General features: G+C 39.9%; 1 long non-coding RNA gene across 1 annotated transcript; it reads right to left on the bottom strand.

The window, feature by feature from the left end:
* Positions 1 to 309: 309 nt before the first annotated feature.
* Positions 310 to 10,863, bottom strand: LOC107052825. Its single transcript, XR_001465554.3, has 4 exons — positions 10,493 to 10,863; positions 9,678 to 9,766; positions 931 to 1,147; positions 310 to 688 (listed from the first exon to the last, which is right to left on the bottom strand). It is a non-coding gene; the product is annotated as an uncharacterized LOC107052825 (long non-coding RNA).
* Between the last annotated feature and the right edge of the window lie 14,525 nt (positions 10,864 to 25,388).

The following is a 25,388-nucleotide window of genomic DNA, read 5'->3' on the forward strand; positions in this document are numbered from 1 at the left end:
CCCAATCACTTCCTACCTTGACTGCTCTGCTCTGCTAACTCTCTTTGGGAACTTTGGTTTTCTCGAGTGAAACATTGGGATTTGCTTTGAGTGATAAATGACTTATAGACATTTAACAGTACGTGTACGTTGTGGGTCATAAAACACAGTGAACAAAGTAGTAAGTAGCCTGCTCAGGGGCTAATACGTTTCTAAATAGGCTAACCAGCTGAACAGTTGGAGCTATCCATCAGAACTAACTTTTGCGTTGCTTGCAATTACAATGTCACTATATTCACAGGCAGGGTGGAAAATGCATTTACATATTAATCCCGATACTATTTTTCTCAAGGTTACTGGACAAAATGGAACATCAAAGCAATCCAATCAGTCCCAGAGCTGTTGCTTGTTTTATTAAAATTCATGGCCTACCTGATTATTTTTGTTAAATACAAAAGCTGTGTTCAACCTGACAGCTCTATAAGAGGCAGATAAAATTCAGAGTATAGAAACCTTAATCTGTTTTTTTTTTTTTTTTTCTAGGGAACTGATTGCAAAATGACACACACCTTCTTTTTCTCCCTTCCGTCTCCCATGTGTTTTACATTCACAGTAACAACACCTCATCGACTTTTGAAGTAGAGGATTCAATGTACCCAGCTACTCTGGCCACCAGATTCACTGTGGATAGATATCCACCGGCAACTTCCTGTAAAAGAGAGACACGATGCAGAATCATAGAATCACAGAATCATTAAGATTGGAGAAGACCACTAAGACCACCTAGTCCAACCAGCAGCCCATCTCCACCATGCCCACTAAACCACATCCCCAACCGTACAGATGTACAGATTTTCTGAGCACCTCCAGAGATAATGTCTTCACCCATTCCTGGGCAGCCTGTTCCAAAACATTCCAGAAGTCATGTTTTTTCTCACTCCCATTACCTACCTTGGATATTTAATGGAAGGATTGATTCCCCCGAGGAAACTGGGACCGAGGATTGAGGTCCTCACTCTTATTCCCAATCTTGTTAAGGTTAGCAATCATCGTAATCATGGATGTCCAACTTTTTGGCTTGTCTGAGTCACACTGAGTGATGAGGAATTTTCTTGGGTCGCATATAGATTGCTCCGAAAGTAATGCCTTCTATTTATTTCCATGTAAACTACAACAGATACAATGAGCACAGTAACTTGATAGATAAAATTCTTAGCTACAAAAAACATACATATATATATCTTTTTTTCAACATAGTCACCATCATTAGTTCTGCATTTTCCCCAGCAATGAACAATATCCTGCATGCCAGACTCATCAAAACCTGAACCAGCAAAGGTGACCCACTTTTGCAGTCACCACTACTGAAACATACCACCCACTGCCTCACTGTGCATACATCCACTGTTTGTTCTCCATAAACATTCAGCAATTATCAACGAATGGCAATGGGTGTCATTTTTTTCCACATGGAGGAATACAATGACACACCTTTGCTTCATCCATACTGTCATGTCAGATACCATATTGTCAGGCTGCCCCTCTGCTGCCATCTATTTCAGGGCAACAAAATATAATGGAACACTGGTGGGAAGGTTCAATCTCTACTGTCATACCACCAACATCTGCCTCTGATATTGTGGACCAAGGTAATAAGAAGGAGGCATTACTTTTGGAGCAACCCTCATAAAAATACTTATAATATAGGTAATGTTTATAAAGTTTATAAGTAGCAAAACATATTTTAATTTTTAATATTTATATTGAAGCATAAAACTAGTAGGATATGTAACAATATTTTTGTGAAACCACTGCATCCGTCTGACTCAGTGGCAGTGGCTGCAATTCGTAGTGAGTTCTCTAGCTGTTCAGTAGAGATTTTGTATGAAATTTTGCTCTTCCTATAATTGATCCTTTAAAATAGTTGTTCACAAATGTGCGCATACTGCCAAAAGCCATGATATGAATAAGGCATGACTGTGAAGCGAGGGATTTTTTTCTCTTATAAAAGTCTGGTAAAGAGATATGATCAGATTTCTGAGTTGAATATCTGATTTCAACTCCATACATTCCTCTTGGAAAATGTATTTTTCGACTGAAAATAGAATTGCAAATAGACAAAAAAAGATTGATGATGTTTTCAGCTAATCTCTGGCTGTGTCAGGCAATCTAATCATCTTCGGCAGATTCAAGGGAAAGCAGAAATCTGCTTCAGCTTTTAATGCCCCATTAGCTCCTGTGGGATTCTTGGGATGAAAAATTCTGGTTACCAAAACACCTCAGAGCAATGAGTAAGGCAAGAGGACCTGGCATGAGACACAGAGTTCTTAAACACATGGTGCGTATTCTTAAGGAGTTACTACCATAGACAGGAACACTGTAGCCTTAAATGTCTTCTGAAGACCTAGCCTGCAATTGCCGTCCCATAGGAGAATTTCAATTCAGCTGGAGCCTGATTTTCTCTCAGTGACATTCCTATTGAATGCAGAATGGGCTCAGAGATCTTTCCAGCAAGTTCTTTGATCTAGAGACTGGTTACACGGTGAATGCACAAGCACCAGCAAGGTGTTTCCAGCTGTCATTATCTTCAGCAAGGATGCTGCTGCCCTGCTACCGTTGGCTGATGATTTATTAAGAGCTATTTATGCCTGAGCCAATATTTCCTTCTGTTATCCTATCTATTTGCAGTGTCCTCTGCAGCTCAACTACATTGCTTTGATTTATGATTCATACTATTTTATTTTCTTCGGAGTTCTGCTATATTTATTTATGTTGCCCTCCAGAGCTGATTTGCAAATGTACCAATCCCAGTGACTTCTTACAGGCCCCCTCCCTGCCTGCACACAATATCATCTTCTGCATTTGAATAACTCATTGCTATTATAGAGAGTAATAATTCTTTGTAAGGCTTTTTTAGTATAACACTCAGTGTTGGGGTCATTAGTAAACATCTCTCACCTATTAATGGGGATGATTTGAATTTCTGTAGTGTTTCTGCTAATAGGCAGAGGTCTGATTAAGACATTCATTAAAAAATAAGCTGTTGAAATTAATTTTCTTTAATGGGGGATGGGAATACATTGCTGCATCATTTTATTAGGCTAAAATAAATTTGTAGACTTTGAAAAAAGTCCTGTTTCCATTGTTTCACAGAAGGAAATGCTCTTCAGTATGCAAAAACCCTTGCTATCTGAACTGGAAAGAAATTTTAGGACACTGAGAACAGAAAGGCAGTGAAGACTCATTCCCTGCAGCCATTTTCCTGTATATATCTGGATTATTTTAAATATTCCAAACAACAGTAGCTCTTTCACTCTCTTTGCTCAGCTTTGTGGGAATTTCCACTCTGACTCCACTTCTTTTGATGTCATTTAATAGCTGTTCACTGTCCCATCACTCTTCGTAAAGTCTTTGGCTCTAAAGAGTGTATCGAAAGGGTATCAGTGGGTTTTGACCACAAGGGTCTTCACTGCAGGCTATTTATTCTAGCAGGTAATAACTACAACTTTTTAACTCAAATGAGAGATCAGGTGACAGAGGATGATGACAGGGAAACACCTCTATAGTCTTTGCCAGGATCATCAAGGATGTTGAAGGAGCCTCTTGTTTTTTATGGGGCATTGCCATGGTTGGTCTGATGGCAATCTTTGACACCATATACCAGGCAAGAAAACCACAGGGTTGATCTTCTGCTGGATATTGGTGCTGTTTGGTTTGTATTTGCCTTTTCTTGGAGTCATTATATGTGTTTAACTCAGAAACTCTGCTATACCAGAGCTACACTGAGGGGAATTTATGCCAGTGCCATGGATCAGCCCCACATCCGAAGCTGGCCATCCCTTCCTGCATGATGATTGCACCAATTTCATTACTTCCTTGGACCATCAGTTTCCACCGATTCCCCACATTTTTCCAATTTCCAGGGACACAAATAAACTTCCTACTGCCTTACTCTAGTATTTTTTAAGGCTTGCACTGACTTTGCCTATTGAGAAACTCAGCCACACTCCAAGTCTCAGGCTATCTTCTAGTAAATCCTCATTCATTCCGCTCACCTCCAGCACATGACAAATGATTGTGTCATCCTTCCACTCCCAGGTCCTAATCTATGTGACAAAGATTTTCTAATCTCACCCCATTGTTCACCTCTTTCTCCCCTTAATCTCAATCAGCTCAATATGTCAACAGCACTTGCTTGAAATCACTTATCACACAGGCAAGTCTGCCCTGAAATTTATTTAGAATTAATCAGAGACAATTTGAGGTGTTTATTAAAGTAGCAACAGTCTCAGCTTGACCTTGCAGCAAGATTTCTTTCTCTAAGAAACTTCTTTTTTTTTTTTCCTGACATGGTGTTGAAAAACTTTCATTTGGGAACTAACGAAGGCGAAACCAGCTGCTGCGTTTCAATGAACTGCCATCGATAAATTCTGATTAACAGATTCTTGGCTTCTGCTCTCTCTTTCTCTTTCTTTGTTTAAGAGAAGAAAACATCTGCTTTGCAAGAATCACCTGCCCTGACCCTCTCCAAGCTGAGACAGTGTCCTCTTGACTGAGATTCGTTCCCCCAAACCCTTGGAGAGAGAGACAAGAAGAATGGTATATGAAGAAAGGCAAAAGTAAGAAAAGGACCTTGGTGTTCTCTTTCTCCTAGGTCATTTTCAACAGTTACTAAGACATGATTGACTCTCTGGTACTGAAGAAGTGTTAATTAAGCTGAGATGGTTTTACCAAGAGAAGCCCACAATATTCCTGGGAGCAGAGACCCAGAACTCTGGTATTTCCATCTTCAAATGAATGTTTGTCCACAAGATGAATAAAATAAAATAAAATAAAATAAAATAAAATAAATAAAATAAAATAAAATAAAATAAAATAAAATTTTTAGAGGCAGTTTCATATATAGGGTACATCTCCTGACTGCAGAGAAAGCATTGCACCCAACTTTCAACACAGATTGCAGCCAGTACGTAGATTCATCTGCAGAAGGTGGACCCCTCAACTCAGAAGTCACAGTCAATGCCAAAGCAATGCCAAAGCACAGTTTTACTGTTAATGCCTATTTTTCCATCTTTCTTACCTACGCTTGCACCATTCATAGCTGTCACAGTTTTGATGGACCCCGAGTATTAACTCTGATCCAGTAATTTGTGGACCAGATCTATTTGCATAAGACAGATGGTATGTTGCATTCAAAAGAAGCACAAATTGAAAATCAAGTCTGTTGACTGCTGGGAACAACTGTTCTTTTTGAAACCTCAGCATCTGTAAAGACCTATCTTCCTGGGAGCACAGAAAGGCTTTCTAAGCTGCCAAGCCACTTGGCAGCTCCCTGTCAGCCAGAGACGATTAAGCATCTCTTGTTAACAGCTCTCCACAGTTACAAGAAACTCAATGCAAGCCACAGATGAGCAGGGTCTCTCAGTGAAGTAGCATCTTGGTCAGAGCCACTGACTTCATGCTTCCGAAAGCATTTCTCTTTTAATCAAGCTTGTCAGAGGCAACTGGCTCTTCCAGAAAGATATCAGTTTGGTCAGTGCCATCCACAATTTCCTCACTCCCCAGTCTCTCCAACTCTTCCATCCAAGGGCTCATCTCTTCTTATATTTAAATTTATGTTCATCAGTCAAGAGGATAAGATGGATGCAAGCTCCTGATTACACTGTAGGCAAAATTAAGCTCCACCAAATCACTACCCTAAAGGATGATATATCAAATCCTTCAGAAATCTTTTGTGCTGCTAGCATAGATTTGCCCAAACTCAGGATTTTCCAAACACAAGGTTTTCTCCAGAGACATCAGACCCTTGGTTTAACTCAGGCCTCCACTGTAAAATGCAGCTCCTCAAAATAGGATGTAAATAGGATCCACTGTAAAATGCAGTTCTTCAAAATAGGATGGAGATAGGTAGCCATCCGACCTAATCCCAATGTCAGTATAACATCATTTGTGGAGAACAAAGAAGAACAGCTATTCCCTTGTTTAAGTCATCTGTCCTCAAGATACTCTTTTCTCCAAGTTCCCAAGTAGTTTCAAGGTAAACGAAAGATTATTTTGGGCAAGCAATTAATTAGCTAGGGAAAAATAATTTCCTAGCTCTTTCTTTGTGCATATTTAGTCTTTGCATTCATCTCTTTAACTGGCCAAGAAATTTGAATAATAATACTGTTTCAGAAGCAAAAAAAAACACATGCTGAAGGAATATGATAAAAAGGAAGAAAATAAATTAATAACGAACAATTAAAAGTTGAAACTTCTTTGAATAAAGAAGCCATGGGTGGTTACATAGAACTCAGTAATACACTACTAAAATCCATAAGTATGGTCACCTGTGTCTTCATAACACACATAACAAACATCTTAATTAAGGAAGTCAGAATATGATGAGGATGACCCTACAAGCACGTTTCATGCTACAGCAACTGTAAAATGAGCACAGGGACATCTGAACAAGTGGAAACATCATGTTAACCATCAACTGATGTGTTGAGAAGAATCCTTGAGAAGTCCCAGAGATGCTCTGTTGCATTACATCTGCTCATTGAGAATTGATCATGCAATTGAGATTTATAAATTAACTCTTGAACAGCTTTTATTTGCACACCAATATTCTGGAGGGCTGTGCAAATTAAAAGTTTATGTGTGTGTGTTTGGGGGGGGGGGGGGTTATCACAGTCAGAATTATACTTCAACAATCTCATTTGCATAAGTCAGAGATTGTAATGACTTACTCAACTAAGCATACCCATGCAGTTAATTACTTTTTTCCAAATGAAATGCCAAAATTATTTCCCAGCTGAGAAAGGCAATCGCTCACCCAAGGCAGCGCAGGATGCTGTTGGTTTTAAAACAATTAATATGAAATTAATTTTAACAGACCACTGAACCATATTTAGTGAGCAATGCGAAGCATAATGTGACCAAATACAGCAGCTCAAATGGCAAATCAACTTCTCTTCCATCCTTCACCAGGAAATTCTGAGATGGAGAAACACAACATGGGCCTTAGTTTTTGGGAGACAGAACTCCTGGAGTGGTAAGAGGGTAAAGGAGATTTCCAGAAAGAGCAGAAGTTATCTTTGGAAACACGTGTTATTAGGATGGCAGAATCTTTGTATTGCTACCACATATCCTATCTTCATATTCCCACATCTGTATTCTTACCACACAGTAAGGAATGGGAAGATTTCCAGTGCTTGGGGGAGATAGAAAATACTGTGTCCTTGCCAAACAGTCAACATAAAAATGTATCAGAAGCAAAAGCATGACATGATCATACATCTCTGAGACCGTTATGGCTAATTCAAAACATGTGGCCACTTTATTTACTCATTCAGATTTACCTGTTTGGCCTGAATTGGGCAGTCTGGTGGGTATACAGGAAGGAGTTGTCCATATCTGTGATCTGGGCAAAACAGACTGTAATATTTCATTTATGTAGCTTGACATGGCTACCCTTGCATTCATACTGTGTGCTAGTTCTTCCATGTCCTGTAGTTCCTGGACATCTGTCTCCAGGAGTTACACAGTGCGTTTTTCTTCCAATGGGTTGTTTTACCCAGAGATCGTGGGCAACTTGTCAAGGCTGGCAAAGTTACACCAATGTTAGACCCTCTTCTGTTTCAAGTCTAAACTGACACAGATTTTAGAACTGCCATATCTGCTTAGAACAGATTGATCTTTTTCTGTCCTACACAATTTAAAGTCAAATCACTTGGAACTACCACAGAGCCTGTATCACCCCTGCAACCTATTGAAACTTTTTGTTGACTTAACCAGAACATATTTGATCCAAAGAAAAGGTTAGCTTTTGCCCTGAACACACTCCTAGACTATGATGAGAGTGAGTTTGTACCACGAGGCAAGTTTTCTACAGTTAATCCAATTCCAGAAGGCTTTTTAAAAAAAAAAAAAAGTCTGGTCTGGAGAGAATGCACAGAACACTGCAATCCACACCAATGCAATGTTACAGACACTTAAATTCAGTCCAGGCTTCAGGCTTTAAAAGAGGAGATAGTGAGTCTATTCTGATCAATAAGAGTAGTGAAGCACTGGAATATGTTGTCCAGAGAAGCAATGGATACCCTGTCGCTGGAGTATTTCAAGCTCAGGTTGGACTGGGCTCTGAGCAACCTGATCTAGCTGTAGGTTTCCCTGTTCCTTACAGGGGAGTTGGACTAGATGACCTTCAGACCCCTTCCAACTCAAACGATTCAATGATCATTTGTTAGCACAGATTAATTTTTCTGAATATCTCTGTATGGACAGGGATGAAACCTCTACTATAAATGGGGACATGGAGAATAGAGAATTACTGTGGTCTGACATTCTTGCAAATCTTTTGTACCACCTTAGTTTTAATGCATATATTATCAGTTTTGTCAAATAATTGTTTAAATGCACATGCATTCTGCTATGTGTACTCCCAGAAACTTATATCTTCCAAAACTGTCTCTTGATTTTTGTTGCAAAACACAAGAAGATTCTTGTGACATCAGCCTATACATTTCAGATCCCTAAGAACCATAAACGTAGGAGGACTCCAGAGGAAATGCAATGAGCTTTTGCCAACATAGTTGCAGTAATGGCATCCAGGTCAACCTACAGGGCTGTAAAATATGGCAATGATTGTATAAATTGTTTCGACACAGTGCATATATCTGCACTGCACAATGGACAACAGGACAGACAGGTTGGCCAGATCAAATGTCCATCTCCTTCCATGTTCCACCCACGGTAGTGACCCATGTAGGATGCTCAAAATAATAAAGATTGGAAATGCAAACAGTGACCCAAAAGGCACAGAGCCCTATGACACAGAGATCCCACTCTGAGGTCCTAGCTCTCCCTTGTCTCTGGATTTTCCCCTCCCTTTTCTTGCTACAAGGGCAACTTGGCCCCATGATCATCCTAATCTCAAGGTAGCAAAATTGATTTTGCTCACATTATTTTTCAAGTTTGGAAAGCTCCATCATATCAGCAGTGTAACACATCTTTAAAGCTAAGATCAGAACCAGGACTGTGCAGGGATGACATTTTGATGCATGTAACATCTCAGGACGTTGTATTGTTTTGTTTGTATTTTTGGTACCTTGTATTTTCTTATTATCTTATAAAGAAAAAGATAATCAATGGCAAAATTAGCAGAACTCTTCCTTCCACATTGAAAGGAAATTGAAATGTACTTAGAATTAATAACTGCACATGTAAAGCTGCATTTTTTCCCATCCACTCCTTAAGAAGTGCACCTGGAGGCATTTCCATGACTATGAACCAGTGGAGAGAACTGTGAAAGGATAATTCCTCAAAATAACTTCCAAAGCATTGATGCTGCAAGTCATTCTGAGCTGGAATTAGTACCTTCAATTGTCATTTTATTAATAGAAGTGAGACAGAGTAAGACGGGACAGAGCACTGTCTCAGAGCACCACATCTCAGTGCCCCATGAACAGCTCCAAGATTTGGGATTTGGGAGTCTCCAATAAGATGCGTCACCTCCCACCTGATTACCCTTCATCTTGAGAGACACATCTCAATCTCAGCCCAGCTGCTGAACTCTAAGCATCACTCACTGTCAAACCAGCTGTGAGTAACATGGATAGGGCAGAACATAGAGGCAGAAGAGATGAGAGATCTTTCCTAAATACACACAGGCAAAACAAAAAAAAACTAGTAGAAAAAATATCAGATTTCCTTACCAAACTCTTAACAAGGTGGAATGGAAGTAAATTTCCATTAGAGACCAAAGTGTTGTCCCTTTAAAAACCTTGATAAGTTGTTATTATTTCTGGGGGAAAATAAATAAATCATGATTAGAAGTCAGGAAAAAGTTCCAGGGTGGGGAAAATTTCATGCATACATACACAGATTTTTAACAGACATATTAGAAATATCCAGCAGAAGAATCAAATGACCTTGAGAGCTGTCAGCCTCTCCTAATCTACATGCATTTAAAAAAAAAAATCATAATTTTTCAAGAGTTATTACAATTTTAACTAGATTGGACATAAGCATTGATAGCATCACAAGCCCTAGCAATACCAGAACAGTGAAAATGGAATGAAAGTGATGCTCTGTTAGCAGACAATAAGCTAATTAATTTTCCAATCTATTATGAAGAGTCATTAACAGTGCTATATCATAATCAAGCCATATTGTGAATTTCAGGTACGGTTTGTTGGCTTGTTGTACTTTTTCACTTCCTTCTTACTATTTACCCATCCTCAAAGACTTGGGAGGAAAGAAAGGATCAAAACAGTTAGAGATAACTTTCATCTCTGAGGAGTCATGCTTACTGTCCTTGCCTGTTTTTGTATTTATGTGCAACAGAGAGAAACATATGCTTAATATGAGTACCCACAGCAATTTTTTATCACCTGTATCATTATGATGTTAAGGATTTTGGTAGAACACACCCACCTCATAAGAGGGTATTATTGCTTCTCAGCAAACCCTCCGTACAACTAAAGAGGGAATTACCCTGCTGATTGCTGCAAGTAAATGACTCACCCACCCATAGGAGCTGAGGGTTCATCTGAGACCTTCTAAATCCCAAGCCTGGAGGTGTTCAGTGATCCATCTTTCTGACTGCAGACCCAAGTGAGAATCCTATCCCTAATGTTCAGCTGATATGGACACCGAGGATTCAAAGTTCAGGTGAAGATAACAGAACCACAGAATCATTAAGGCTGGAGAAGACCTCCAAGATCATCAAGTTCAACCATAAAGATGAACCAAGATGGTCTACATTTCACCAGCATTCCACTTAATTCATCTTGGCAGGCAGATTCGGTTGGCATGAGCCCAAGTACAGTAGATGTATCCAAAAGTCTTTCCAATTCCACATGCTGAACTAGTGTTTTAAACACCCTGAGCTTGATATTCAGAGGCATCATTCCTAAACCCATCAAAGACAGTTGCATATACTCAGCAGGCAGACAACTCCGGACCACATTTTACCTGATTTTGCCAGCAGGAGAAAACACCTTGCAAAATGCTGGAGAAGAGCACTGCTGACTCAGACAAGACATCTTTCATCCAGGTCTGAAACTGCTTAGCCTGCAGAGAAAAAAAAAATGATATAGCTTCTCTTGATGGAGTGGAGGTTGTGACAAGTTGGCAGCCTCAGAAAAATATATGTTTAAAGTGCAGTATATTTAATATACTGGGCCATAAAAAGAACTGAGAAAGAGAGAGTTCCAGGTCCCTATTTGTGTGGATGTGTGCATATGTATGTAAAAATATACCTATCCCCATTCCTGCTATGAAACCGCTGGTTTACTGCCATGCAGGACATTACAGGATATTATATTTTACTTACTCCAAAGCAGGTCAAAAATACAATTAAAATGGCTGTGGGACAGAAATACTCCTGAGTCTCCAAAGTGAGATCAAACTGCATGTAAATCATGCTGGGGTTTGGGTTTTTTTTTTTTTTTAATCTCATCTTATATAAAAATGTTTTTAATCTACATATATATTTTTATTCTTTTTCTTCTTTTTGCTCCATTAACAAAACAAGGCAGTCATTTCAGCCCTGCAAATGGAGTTTTTATATTTCCTCTGGGCACAGCTCCACTGGATGTTGCAGTACATAAAAAATAATCCTTCCCAATATTTTTTGCAGTGGAAAAACTGCCTCTTTCCCACCTGCCATGTCCCTGTTGATGGATTGGCACTTTTTTCCTATGCAAACAATTTTTACCTGGGGATTCTCCACCCAGCTCAATCTCAGGGTTGCTAGTACCATTTTCTCAACTCTTTAAGACAACATAAACATGTGTGATACTAGAAGAGAAGCTCTATTCCTTGTGCTGCAGTGTATGCCCAAATCGATATGTTTACTGCGTCAGCATCAAAATTGCTTCATTGCATCTTAAGTGCATGATAAACTCTACATACTGTGTTAGCTAGGATTTTATTGGAGTGAGGCCATGTAACAACTACTATCTTTACCTAGGAGAGCCGGTGAAGACATTTATCACTTGGGATAAGAGTGTTGAGTGAAGCAGAGATTTTCTTGAATTTCACGGCAGTACCTCTCTCTTAGTTAAGAGAAATACTCTGTATACATCCAATCAATTAATGCTGTCTTCCATGAGAGGTAGCAGCTTTCAAAAATTAATCCATCCAACATTTTAATCTCCTGTGCAGATGCAAATTAGTCTTTAATTGCTCACTAGCTAAACCGATCATCGAGATACCCATCAAATTGGACGTACTGGGGAGGTTCAAATGATTACACAATAGAGAGCTGCCTCATTTCCATTTATTGCAGATGAAATACATACCAGCAAAGACATTTCTTACCCATCAGTCCTCTGTGGGGGTCTGGCTGAGTCCTTCTCATTTAGACTCTTCCAGATCTTTTAACTCTTGATTCCCAATGTCTGAAATCACTGGGTTTGCTAATGATACAGGATCATCACATTCCTGACATGCTTATTTTTCTGGGTCTTGTAACAAGGGGTAGCTCTGTCTTAGCCTAAGAAATGCACCCTACAGTAAAGGCCCTTGGAAAGCAGTGTGAAAACTAGTATGATGTGAGAGATAGCAATGTCTCACTTGATGGCTATGATTAATGGTGCTCATAGAAGTGGACATGGTTAGAAGTCTGTGAACTAACCCTTGCTGATGCTCTTCTAAGAGTGAAAAGCCAACATTAGCGCAGCACAGAGGCAGTTTGAGGGCAGGGGACAGCAGCCAAACCTCAATTATCTGTTTATTATCCCTGGGTGCTGGTGAAATTGTTGCAATACCAATTGCACTTTTTAAAGTCACCCCAACAAGCTATTGAAAGGGGAGGAAGGGTGGTAGGGTGAAGCTGCTGCACAAAGTTAAAAGCCAGTGTTCATTGAACACATGACATAAATCATCAGTGACAGCTGGCAACCAGGTAGCTCACTTCATCACAGCTTTCAAAGCAATTAACAAAGCGTGGTAAATGAACAGCAAAGTCAAGTCCCAGGAGGGTTGAAAAGCATGCACAGAAGTCACAGCTCTGTTCAGAACTGGAAACACCTTTCCTGATGAGTATCATGGATCCATTGCAATTTCTTTATCTCTCCTAACCAACCATAGGGCTGCTTTGGGAATGAAACTCTAAACAGCCAAAGTTGAGCACACTTGTTGCAGAACCTGCAATGGATGAAAAGGCAGCTGTGATCTACAAGCATTACTTTGATGTACACATTCTCACAGAGAACTACTACTGCAGTCGTGTGCACATAAAACAGAAGCTTCAGTGCATGGGTAAGTTTCCCAGAGGTTTGGGCATTGCTGTATTAGGTGGGGAATGGTGTTCCCCTTCAGTTTGGAGGAAGATTTCAATTTCACTACTAATTTACTTAAATCCTTACAAAATGTAGCTGCCTTTCACCACTGCCAAGGGACACGAGCATTTCTAAAAGTGAAAACAGAGGACAGAACACAGAAAGTTCATGCTTCTTCCTGGCAGGTTTGAAAGTCTATAAGTCTCTATTTTTTTTTTTTTTTTATAGGGAAATAATCCACAGACAAAGTAATGAAAAGGGGGATTCCTTGCACCAGGTCCTGAGAATAGCATGGGAGCTGGCACCCCTCAGAAAGAACATGGAATTTCCTGGTTCATCAGCTGCATTAAGGGGGAAACACTGTACTTCTCTGGAATGCAGTCTATTAGTATACAGTACATGCTTGAAGTTTTCTTCATTTTTCAACACGTGTTTCTATGAAATTTTACAACTAGTTTGCATTCTGGACACATTTTTATATTCTATCTTAAACCTAACTTGGATTTAAAATTATTTAAGGGCCACTGACATCATCCCGAGTACCCTGATGCTGTAGGTGTGTTGGTTCTTACTGTCTGATTTGTGTGTGGTCCTGTGTGGAGCCAGGAGTTGGACTCGATGGTCCTAATGAGTCCCTTCCAACTCGAGATATGCTATGATTCTATGATTCTTAAAGTCAGCCCTATGAGACTGGAATCATTCATTTGCCTCAATAAGGGTACCTAGAGCATTCTATATTACTTGTGCTACATCTGTACTTCATTCCATCGGCCAAGAGAGGAGGTGGGAATCCATACAGAGGCTTTTTGGGTGTAATTTAACCTAGGAAACATCTCTGCACTTTAGCTCCAATATTTTTTTCTGCCTGTCCTTGGTGGAGGGTTGTTAGATTTAGGGTAGTATGGTTAGGTTGTGGTTGGACTTGATGATATTTAAGGTCTTTTCCAACCTGAGCAATTCTAAGATTCTATGATTGTAAGAGCTGGAGGGGCTTTCAGGAGCCATGTTTCTTTACAGCATGTCTGCAAAGTTTTACATTAGTGCCATTTGCACTAAGAAAATGATAGAAAAGGGAAAGCTGGGGAAATCACTCTACTGGATGCCTGCACTTCTACTTCAATATTAAGTCCTTTCTGGTCATCTTATTTCTCTTGTGATCCTAGAAGAAAAGAGATTTGTAAATATGTGCCATCCATTGCAGTCAACCACAGCATTTCTTAGAATCATAGAATCACTACAGTTGTGAAAGACTTCCAAGATCAGGTTTAACTGTCAGTTTACCTCCACCATGCTCAATAAACCGTGTCCCCAGGTGACACATCTCCATGTTTCTTGACCATTTCCAGGAACACTGACTCCACCACCTCCCTGGGCAGCCTGATCCAATGCCTCACTACTCCTCCAGAGAAAAAATTCTTCCGAACATCCAACCTGATCTGAGTATTAGACTTCATAAGAGCACAACCAGGGCAAGTGAAGGTCTGATGAGTGGGTAGAAAATGAATCACCTTTCATAGGTGTGTTTATCACCAATGGTCCTGGGTGATCAGGAGATGACACTTCTGGCAGGAGCATGGGTGGAATCTGAGTGTTGTTCATGGTTAAAAAAAAAAAGTTCCTGAATTGTTTGAAAATGTAACTTCAAAAATTGAGTAGCTGACAGGATATTTTTCATCTGATTTTGAATAATGACCAAGGCCAATTTCCAAGGAACAAAAAATTCAGAACCTTGTATATTTGGCTAGAAAATGAGTTTCTATCCTGAAACAAATTATTTCAGTGTCACAAAAATAGGTCCCAAAATGAAGTTAGTTTCCAGTAGTATCACAATAGGTTTCATTTCAGTGAAAACAAGTTATTCTATAGCAAAACTAGACATCAGAACAAAATTGTACCTACAGTTCTTCATAGTGCTCTAACAACAACCTGTAGAGATCAGCCCTAGACAGGAACCCATATAACTGCATTTACAAGTGCTGGGCATCTGTTAATCAGCCTGAGAAAACTGCAGGGTGCATTAGCCCAAAGCCAACCTCACACTAACTCAATTATTTGGTTTTTAAGCTTTTCGCACTGAATTTGTTCATATGCAGACCATGGACAAAGCTATCTCACATCTGGTACATAGCACCTCAGCTCCCTAAAATGTGGCAGATTTTCAGCTCTCTGATTCCTTCTTCTGCACACGAGCATGGAATTGACATTCTCCCCATGAGCCTCTGAGAGGGTTGATGGCTGTAAGAGTGGTCTCATCCCATTTTCTACAGCCACTTTGCATATTTCCTAGAGAAATACATAGTGCCAATTAAAAAATATTTAAAGCCCTATTAAAAACAACTTACTGGCTTGCCAGGGAGAAAAAAAAAACACAGCACTGGATATATTTCATGACTTGTGAAATATACAGCACTGTCCAGTAGGCACTTGAGCTCTGCTACACATTCGGATTATCTCCTGTTCTGAATGAATCACCACCTGGTGCTATCAATGATCTTGGTTAATTACCCCTCCTTGACATGAAGCAGAGCAGTTGTTGCAATTTTATGAGTCACAAACTGTGCTGGTAATAATAATAATTCTGCCACTAAGCCTTAACTTTATATCTTAATTGGAGAGAATGCTGTTGGATTGAGTAGTAGGAGGGGTGGGGGAAGAGATGCGAGGAAAATTAATGCCCGTAAAAAGTTTCACATAAACTCCTTATGGTGCTTGAGATCCACAGTGCAACAAGAAGATCAGAGTTCCTCTGAAATAAGATGTATAATTTAATGCATAATGTATCACAGAGGACTTTGGAAAGTGCAAGTGGACTAAGATATGCATTTCACATGTATAGGTCCTAGTACCTAAAATAGGACTGTACTCGTCAAAAACTCCTCTGCATCATGGGGAGAAAGGGTTCTTTGGTCTCCTATAGTCCAAATCACTCTCTCCCAGTTGTCTAGAGAAATAACTACATCTCATTTTGCCTTCTTAGATACATATGTGAAATCCCATAGGGTGAAACTGGGCTTAGAACTAAGGTACAGATTTTCTCTATGTGTCTTTTATGGATAGGAGATAATGGCCTTAAATTGTGCTGGGGGAGCATCAGGTTGGACACTGGGAAGAATTTCTTCTCTGAAAGTGTGGTGAGACATTGGAACAGGCTGCCCAGGAAGGTGTGGAGAAGCCATACCTGGAGGTGTTCAACAGACATGTACATTCGGCATTTTGGGACATGGTTTTGTGGGCATGGTGGTGATAAGTTGATGGTTGGACTAGGTGATCTTAGTGGTCTTTTTCAACCTTAATGATTCTGTCATTCTATGAATAAATACCTCTATCATTCTGCTACTGTACTTGCTCATCTCAGCTGCTTGGATGTCAGTGATTGGTAAGTTGTTGGAGAGTGACAGGATCCAGAACAAGAAACAATCATCCCTCTGTCCTCACTCCATCTATCAGCAAGAAAGCACTTTTTCTCCACAGCTACAGGACTAGGAAGCTGCAAAAGAAAAAGTGAAGAAAAAGTGAAGAGGGCCCATTATCAGCCACTCATCACCTTGATGGCTATACCATCTACAGCTTGTGATTCCTTCATCCTGGCTCAGTCTCTTCTTTCTGCTCTAATTCTCCTTCTTGAATTCTTTCTTCCAGACACTCTTTCAAGCCTTGTTTGCCAACATGCAAATAAGATAGAGGACTCCCCATGTCCTCCTTCCCCTAGTACCACTCGGTCTGCAAGCTGCACTTTTCCCTTGTCAGAAGCAGAAGCCTTTTGTGATGTTGCCCTTATCACAGGTTTCACATTCATTGGCAGGTTTCCAAGAACAACTTAGGAAGGGGCTCATCGTTCTCTTGGCTTAGCTGAAATGTATACAGTGATGGTTTGGAAAAAAAGCTGTAAAGAGGAGTTAATAGCACTCTTACACAGCTGCAATGAGAAACCACTAGGTTGCCACTTAACTCCCTTGTATTCAAGCACTTCTTGCACAGACCTAAAGACTGCCTTATCAAGCTACTGTATTTCTTCATCAGTTCAAACATCAATAAAGAGAGTTTGCAATGACTCTTACTACTGAAGGGGAATGCCCTGAAACAAAGCTGAAATTTAACATTTCCGAGCCACAGGAAATTCCAGTTTTCTTAGGGAGGAAAATTCATTTCAGAATGAAAAGTAGAATTTTTCAATCTGGTGTCAGAAGGGAGAACTCCATATGCTGTCCCAGCCTACTCTCCCCTCGTGCATTTTCAAATCTAGGTTTTAATAACCAGAGACTTCAGGACTTCACAAGTTCTACAGCCTCCACACTTCCTCCCAGAATTCCCAGGTCCTCAGAGGAACATGTAAATCCTTCAGAGATTAAGAAACAACCTTTCCAGCTTCAATCTTCACTGCAGAACTATCAGTATATTGAAAATCCCCAGTGCAAGTTTTTAGAAGGGAGAGAGACTTATGTAAAAAGTGAGAAGGTTCTATTTTTGTACTCAGGAACCGTAATAGGCCCTTACTCCAATATCTCCTAAGAAGTTCCTGCAGATAGTATTTTGTTTGAACCTCTCACAAACATGAATTCACAGCAGGTCTGTCTATTACTGTTGTTCAGGCAACTGAAAGGTTGGCATTTCCCTCCTTTTCAGTGTTCTTGGCAACCTTATGATTCTCTTAACAGAATGTTTTCATTTGATGAATAGGGAATATTAATTCAAGTTTGCAATGCCATCTGATGATGTAAAGGTATTCATATATGGTCTCATACAAAGAACAGCAAAAAGAATCAAATGTCTGTGGTTGACTTCAGTGTGCTTTGATCCAAGCCCCGAATCACATAATCAACATGTAATTTTTATTACTGGGCCGAATATGTAGAAGCTTAGAAAAATCATACATTTCTAGAAAATAGATTTCCTCTGCTTCTCCTGTTAAGACTTATATGCAGAAATGCTGTAGAACAGGACTCTTCTCTAAGCAAAAAAAGTGAAATGAGCTCAGGATTTGCAAGGTGATTTAAAGACACTAGAACTTGGTGATCATATATTCTGGATGTTGCTTACTTTGGCCATATTCCCTTATGCACATATGTCTTCATTCAATAGCATGTTCAAGACTTAAAATGAATATTTCATGCCTGGGTGACATATTTTTAGTTGCCAACATAAATTTCTGCTACCTTGCAGTAAAGTGTTTTTTTTTTTTTTTTTTTTGGTGGTGGTGGTGGTTTTTTTTTTTTTTTTTTTCTTTCTTTTTTTTAGTGTGATGTATTGTTCCAGAAAAGTAACAGAATTAAATGTCATATTTTGTTAAAAAATTCTGCTGGCTTGTCTTTGGTGGTAGAGACAGAATGCAATACAGCAACAGGAGTGCTGATAGAGACTCATGGTTTCCCTAGTTGGGTTTGGTTGCTGTGATTGTTTTGTAGTCTTAATCAGATTTGCTTTTGGATATGGAACTCACCTTCTTCTGAAACCAAGTAGGTAAAAAATGCAGACTTTTCCTATTGCTGGATGAACGATGTCAGTCTTGTAAAAATTTAGCCAAAGCTTTACCTCACTGAACTGACAATGAAGGCAAACCTATTGTCCTGGAAAGTACAGTGTGGAGGTACTCAAATGGAGAGGTCTCCTGGAAAGGAAAAAAACAGACCTTCAAGAAAAATTGGAGTCTGGCAACATTCTTGTGAACATAGGCATCCCAGAGTGCCCATGCCATCCCACTGCTGTGTAGTAATCCACGGCAGAATGACAGCAGCTCCTTCATAACTTGTAGCAAATTTCTACCCTGATTCTGCCTTTTCTTGATCTCCCACCACCATGTCCCTCCATGCCTCATAGTTTATTAATGGATTTGTCAGGTAGGGTGATTCATCCCAGAGGAAGGCCATGTTTGAGAATAAATATATCAAAACGAAGAGTAAACGGTATAGCACTGAATGAGCAGCGCGTGGAGCAGGAGTCAAGAAAATCGATAGGTTATTGAAATTGTAATTGGAGGAACTTATTTGTTTTTAATAATAATGTTATAAATCAAAAGATCCAAGCTGAGAGATTGGTATCAGGCAGGAGAGAATGAGGAAAAATCAATTCTTGTGATGAGTTAATTCTCAAGTCACGCATGGCCACAATTCAGTCATAATCTTTTTCTCATAAGTTAATGCTTTTATCTCTCCCAACAGTGAGAGGCATAAACACTGTTTTGGCCTGGGTGGAGAGGGAATCACACGTAGTGGTGGAGTGGGGATTTAGAGATGAAATTGAGCAATAGTGCTTTGTCTTTTTTTGTCAAGGGGATAGAGCCCCTTTAAAAATAGTGGTCTCCTTGGGCCATATGAGAATATCTGTCCTACAGACTGCAATAATGGGTGGATAGAAAACTGGATTTGAACTAGATATTTGCAAATAGAGGGAGCAGGGAGCTGTGGTTAATCATACATATGTGTTCAAAGATGAATTGGAAGTCCACTCCACGCTGAATGAGAGATCATCATCTCTCTGCTGCCAGAGGGTAAAAAGAAACTCTGTTCCATTGAAATTTGGAAATCTTCTGCTTCTCCTTGGAGAATTAGATGAGATGAGAGGTTTCCCCTTTCCACATAAGCAGGGTTTAAGATGTCTCTAACATGGCTCCAAAACAGAAATGACAGGGGTTGTTTATCAAGTAGTAGTACATGGGGAATTTTCCCCCCATTTCTTCTTGGCAGCTTTTTCCTTTCAGTATCTAAAGTGAAGCTATAACAAAGAAGGGGACACATTCTTGGACAGGATCTGTTGTGAAAGGACAAGGGGAAATGGTTTCAAAACAAAACAGAGGAGATTTAGATGAGATATAAGGAATGACCTTAAAAGCATCAGCAGCAGTCCACTCAATCCCACTGTCGATGTCATTGATGACACTGAAGATCATCAGTCTCAGTACTGAGCCCTGAGTAACACCATTCATCACTGATCTCCATCTGGACATTGAGATATTGACCACCACTCTGGTAACGATTTCGCAACCAGTTCCTTGTCCATCAAATAGTCTACCTGTCAAATCCATATCTTTCTAGTACAATGAGAAGGATGTTATGTGGGATCATGTCAAAGCCCTACTGGAGTCCAGATAGATGACATCAGTGACTCTTCCCTTGTCCATTGATGCAGTGACATCATCACAGAAGGCTACAAGGTTGGTCAGGCAGGACCTGCCCTTGGTGAAGTCATGCTGACTGTCTCATATCATCTCCCTTTCTTTCATGTGTCTTAGCAGCGCCTCACAGAAGATCTGTTCCATGATCTTCCCCATCACAGAGGTGAGGCTGACAGGTTGGTAGTTCCATGGGTCATCCTTTTTACACACCCTTTCTGCATGTCCTGATGAACCACACTCAAATAAGCACCAGAAGAATTATCTCAGACAGATGGAAATACACAGTCAGGAGTCCCACCAGTGATATCTGTGTAAGACAGCCAAACTGGCAGCCCACAAGAGATAGGTAACAAGGCTCCCTCTGCTTCCAACAGATCTCTTGGTCTTCTTTTTGATCATTTTACTGATGCAGAGAAATTCATTTCTGGGTTTTCTGCTAGCAGCTGTTTGCCAGCAGTCTAATCTGAGCTCCTTTCAGTGAGCAAATTAAACAGAGGAAGAGACCCATCTGATGCCAAGCTAAACCCAGCAGTTGCTTCCATTTGAAGGCTGCATCACTAAAGGGCTACAGAGAACAGTGTTGGCAAAGCCACAGGGTGACGAGCATGTCAGAGAAGCGTAGGCACTTCAAGAGCTCTCTTTCTATACATGGCAGGCTGCCTGGCAGCTGGATGGAATTGCTATGTGGGTTTAATATGCTTCTGCATTTGCAGGCAGCAGGAAAATAAGACCTGATGCATCTTGGCACCCAGTGAAGGATTTGAGGGCTGTGCAGCTCTCTCACCTCCTGGCATGCCAGCCTCTGAAATTCAGGGAGACAGCAAGCCCTAGAGTTGTCTTTTTTTTTAGAGATGTTCAGCATTCTCAATGAATTATTCTTCGTTTGACCTTCCCTGCTCTGCCTCCCCTTCCACAGCCCAACAGCATTAATAAAAAACATGCTCTCAGGTTATTCCAAGAGGCTCATGGTCATCTCAGCTTTAGGCTTCCACTTCTGGATTCTGTGCCACTTCTCAAATATGCTCACCACTGTGTCCAACTGGAAAGAATGCCCAAAGAGCAATTTGCACCCGAAACTCAAAGATACTTTGTGTCTTCCCTGACAGAGTATGATGCATATTATGTGTTGAGTTACGCAGAGGGGCTCAAAGAGGAATAGTGTGCATATCTCTTAGAAACATCTCTTATTAGTGCTCTTTCAGGTCTGAAGATATGGCTCTGGGGCACGTAATCTCCATTTTCTAGCAACTTCCGAGCAAACAGGTCTCCCCATTTCCAAGGACTACTGCAATGCTAGTTTGTAAGAAGATAAATACATTTTCTCCAGGATTGTCCCTGACTGGAAGAGGAGTTCTTCAAAATGTTCTGATCACTGTGGTCTACATCCATGGCGGGGTGGTGGGACTGGTATAGCTGTGAATGTTCCTGTTCATTGCAGTAGATTTGGATTAGATGGACTTCCAACTCAAACAGTTCTATAATTCTATGATTCTCTGACTGCTTCTTTTCGCAACTAATGCTACAGCTGATAACCTGCAGAGGGAAAACCCAGACTCAATTTCCCATGACTGGTCCAGTTATTCAAGTGGTGAAAGACATATGCCTCTTTTGATGAATCAGAGACTTGCACACAAATGCTAAAAAATGCTGACTGCTCACAGGACCAAGTTTTGAATGCTTCAGACAAAATTCTAATCACCAGAGATGCATTTTCATAGAATCATAGAATCATAAAATCATTTAGGTTGGGAAAGACCACTAAGATTGTCTATTCCAACTGTCAGCCCATCATCAGCATGCCCATTATACCATATTCCCCAGTGCCACACTCATCTTGAAAACCTCCAGGGACAGTGACTCTACCACCTTAACTCCCTAGTGTATATATATATATATATATATATATATATATATATATATAAAAAAAAGGTTCTTTTTTAATCCCAAAAAGTAAATTAATAATGGTAAAATATCATGAATAGTCTGCTTTGAAGTCCTTTAAAAAGAAAAGCAAAGGAAATGGAACAGATCTAAAAGACAGGCAATTTTTTTCTGCAAGCTACTTTGATTCACAGCATAAGAGGCTTTAAGAAGTGTTAAAAGCAGTGCTCGTTGCTATAAACAGTAACATAAGACACTGAAATAAAACCAACAAAATTTAATGTCTGACCCATAAGCCTCTCTTCATTCACTTTGCACCTGCAAATATTTCATAAAAGATGAAAGTCTGTATTCTGGTCTGATATCTCTCAGTTCAAATCCCATATACAGTGAGATGTGTTTCTCACACTGGCATTATTTTAACTGGCGTCTTTAGCATGCCAGTTTCCAACTCTTGTGTTGCTTTCACTGCCAAGAAAGCTTTGGGAATCAAATGATATGAAGACATCAGCATTGTATATACCCACATTTTGAGTAGCATAAATACTATGCTAAATAAATTACTCAGGTGTGGATATCAGCTCTACAGTCCTAAACCTGGCCATTCATTGAGACCTGTGCAGCTTGCAAAAGAAATACTTTATTCCCCAGTCCATTGTATGGACAGTGTGAGCTGAAATTAATTATCTACTTAAAAACAAGCATTTCTCTCATGGGTTAACACAACTTCTATGAGCTAGCAGCACATTCTGGTACATAGTAAGGGATACACTTGAGTTACCGGGTAATGAACTGAGAATGGGCCATGGAAGTTTTGCACAACCCTTATGAACATGGATACAGTGAGTTCTGGGGTATGGATTGGTTGCCATGACTTTGTAGACCACTAGTAGACCGCAACCCAGGACCCATCTTTCAAGGAGAAGCATTACATCAAAGGTAGACTTAAGGCACCATTAAGGACAAGAGTAGATTGTTTGTTTTTTGTAGTGGAGTTCCTTGATTTAAGAAGAAAAAAGTGAATCATTCTGCAACTTTATACTAGTGCTATAAGAATGTTGCCATCTCTCATGATTTTTATTACATTCCATGGAGCTTGATGATTTTTAAGATCACTTCCAACCTAAGCCATTCTATGATTGTATGATTCTATGATTTTATCATGAGTATTGCATTATTTGCTATTTTTTTCCTAAAGTTCTATAGCTTTGGGTGTAGTATCTCTTTAATACGCATTGTATAATCTCCTACCTGTGAAAAGAAACCTGAAAAAACAAAACCTCCAGAGACAGATGGCATAAAATCACTCTGTCCTCGTTACATTTCCTGTTTATTCATTTTACACTATGGTTTTCCAACCTTACCAGGGATTTAAGAGTGTTTTTCAGGTTTTTTATTGCAGCAGGTTATTTTCAAGCACCTAGAATACATAAAATCAGTTAGGTAGAGTTTACAGGCCCCCTCATTCTTAGCAGGAAAAGGGAGTTAGTGAACAATAATAATACTAGTAATAATAGTAATAGTAATTATAGTGGTGGTAATAATAATAATAATATGTATAACACAGGGTGATGCCAGCTCTGCTATCCGGTGAGAAAAAAGTACTCACAGCAATTAGAGGTTAGAAAAATTCCTTTTGCTGGGTCCTGGTGAAAAGTGAAATGTCAATTTCACAGGAGGGAGGGAATAAAAATGCATTGATATTTTGGGCTACTCTTCCCTCTCAACTGTCTACCAATTATGGAATCATAGAATCACAGAATGGCCTGGGTTGAAAAGGACCACAATGGTCATCTAGGATCAACCCCCCTGCTATGTGCAGGGTCACCAACCACCAGACGAGGCTGCCCAGAGCCACATCCAGCCTGGCCTTGAACGCCTCCAGGGATGGGGCATCCACAACCTGTCTGGACAACCTGTTTCCATGTGTCACCACCCTCTGTGTGAAAAACTTCCTCCTAATATCTAACCTAAACCTCCCCTGTCTCAGTTAATGACATATCTCTGTGGCTATCTCAGAAGAGAACAAGCCTCCAGGACAGAGAAAATTATAAGTGTTTTTGTTGCATTTTTGTGCATTCCCTGTTCCCAACAGAGAATATCTGAGAAATTTTCATGGTTGACTCAAAAGTGCTGAAAGCCAGGCAGCAAGTCCCAGGAGGAGAGGAATGAGTTAATGATGAAGGAGGAATTCGGTAGGGGGGAAATTCTGTCTGGATTAAAGTGAGGGGTAAAACTCCCAACACTTTTATTAAGGTCATAAATTCCAGTCTAGTTTTTTGTCATATTAAGAGTATAAGTTCAAACTTTTAATACGTAAGAGAGTGTATGCAGAAATGGCACTGGTGGGTACACAGATGTAAATACACACTATATTAAATAGAGTATACATAGTTATATACTCTAGTTGTGGGTTGATGCATATTGTATAAATACCTATTTATAATGCTTGTCAAAATACAATTTTTTTTTTTATATATTTGTTTTATTGTACAAGAAACCCCAGGAATCACTCAGGATATTTTAATGCCACAATTGCTACGAAAACACGTAAACTCTCTACAGCCCAGCAGGCTACAACCCCTTTTCAAGCTTTGTTCTCTATCCCATAGGAAACAGGATCAAAATTCTCACAGCCTTTAAACAGAGCACAATTCAGTGCTGTACATCACGGATCTGGTGCGGAGAGGTCTGGCTCCTCTCTGAGCTGAGCAGAGGTAATTGTGGTGCAGCAGTGAGAAGCTCATTTTGCTGCAGAGAAGAGAATAAGAGAGCCTGAATTCGATAGCAGAAGGCCTGCACAGCATTAATGAAACATCTGTGGAATATCCTCCTGCCAAAATCAAGGGTTTAAAGGCTGCAGAAGCTGTTTGTATTTTGTGGTTGTGCTAATAAGAGGGAAAACATTTCCAGCTAATGGCTTCATTCACGTGAGGCCAAGTCGTCTTTTCAGGGTTGCAGAAAGCAGAATATGCAGGAGGAGAAATATTTTCCTGGTATTCATATTTATGATATTTTCCAGGGTAATAGCCATGATGGCACTCAGTTAATAGCTGTAATGACACTCCATGCAGGTGTTTCTACTTAAATACTCATTAACACTCTAATCTTCCTCTTTTGGCTTTAGCAATATTTCTGGAGCTCAAGGG

Source organism: Gallus gallus, chromosome 2, assembly GCF_016699485.2.
Source record: "Gallus gallus isolate bGalGal1 chromosome 2, bGalGal1.mat.broiler.GRCg7b, whole genome shotgun sequence".
NCBI lineage: Eukaryota > Metazoa > Chordata > Aves > Galliformes > Phasianidae > Gallus > Gallus gallus.